Raw genomic sequence first — 1,691 nt, 5'->3', positions numbered from 1 at the left:
AAGAACATTAAATAGAGTGTAACGGTCCATTTTGATGCCTTAGGAATTCTCAATTCTATGCATGGACAAGTTTTTCACGTTCCGTACAATTTTAAACTTAACTTGGTCTAGGGGGTTCTTTACCTAACGAAACGATGTCTAAAAGCTAAACTAGCAAGTTAAGACTTCGAAGAACACTAAATATTGTATAACGATCCATCTTCATTACTTAGGAATCCTCAATTCTATGCATAGACAAGTTTTTCATGTTCCGTGCAATTTTCAACCTAACTGGGTCTATTGGCTTCTTTACCTAACGAAACGTTATCCAAAAGCTAAAATAGAAAATTAAGACTTCTAAGAACACTGAATAGAGTATAACGGTCTATTTTGATGCCTTCGGAATGCTCAATTCTATGCATGGACAAGTTTCTCCCTTTTCGTTCAATTTTGAACTCAACTTGGTCTATTGGCTTCTTTACCTAACAAAACGTTGTCCAAAAGCTAAACTAGCAAGTTAAGACTTCTAAGAACAATAAATACAGTATAACGGTCTATTTTGATGCCTTACGAATGCTCAATTCTATGCATGGACAAGTTTTTAACGTTTCGTGCAATTTTGAACTTAGCTTGGGCTATTGGTTTCTTTACCGAACAAAACGATGTCCAACAGCTAAACTAGCAAGTTAAGACTTAGAAGAACACTAAATTGACTATAATGGTCTATTTTCATGCCTTAGGAATGCTCAATTCTATGCATGAACAAGTTTTTCACGTTTCGTGTAATTTTGAACTTAACTTGGTCTATTGGCATCTTTACCTAACGAAACATTGTCCACAAGATAAACTAGCAAGTTAAGACTTCTAAGAACATTAAATAGAGTATAACGGTCCATTTTGATGCCTTGGGAATTCTCAATTCTATGCATGGACAAGTTTTTCACGTTTTGTACAGTTTTGAACTTAACTTGGTCTAGGGAGTTCTTTACCTAACGAAACGATGTCCAAAAGCTAAACTAGAAAGTTAAGACTTCGAAGAACACTAAATATTGTATAACAGTCCATTTTCATGCCTTAGGAATCCTCAATTCTATGCATAGACAAGTTTTTCATGTTTTGTGCAATTTTGGACCTAACTGGGTCTATTGGCTTCTTTACCTAACGAAACGTTATCCAAAAGCTAAACTAGAAAATTAAGACTTCTAAGAACACTGAATAGTGTATAACGGTCTATTTTGATGCCTTAGGAATGCTCAATTCTATGCATGGACAAGTTTCTCACTTTTCGTTCAATTTTGAACTTAACTTGGTCTATTGGCTTCTTTACCTAATGAAACGTTGTTCAAAAGCTAAACCAGCAAGTTAAGACTTCTAAGAACAATAAATACAGTATAACGGTCTATTTTGATGCCTTAGGAATGCTCAATTCTATGCATGGACAAGTTTTTCACGTTCCGTGTAATTTTGAACATAACTTGGTCTATTGGCTTCTTTACCTAACGAAACGTTATCCGAAAGCTAAACTAGCAAGTTAATACTTCTAAGAACACTAAATAGAGTATAACGGTCTATTTTTGATGCCTTAGGAATGCTCAATTCCATGCACGGACAAGTTTTTCACGTTCCGTGTAATTTTGAACATAACTTGGTCTATTGGCTTCTTTACCTAACGAAACGTTATCCAAAAGCTAAACTAGCAAGTTAAGACTTCG

Source organism: Tripterygium wilfordii, chromosome 13 (assembly GCF_013401445.1).
Source record: "Tripterygium wilfordii isolate XIE 37 chromosome 13, ASM1340144v1, whole genome shotgun sequence".
NCBI classification, from domain to species: Eukaryota; Viridiplantae; Streptophyta; class Magnoliopsida; order Celastrales; family Celastraceae; genus Tripterygium; species Tripterygium wilfordii.
This window is presented reverse-complemented; position numbering follows the sequence as displayed.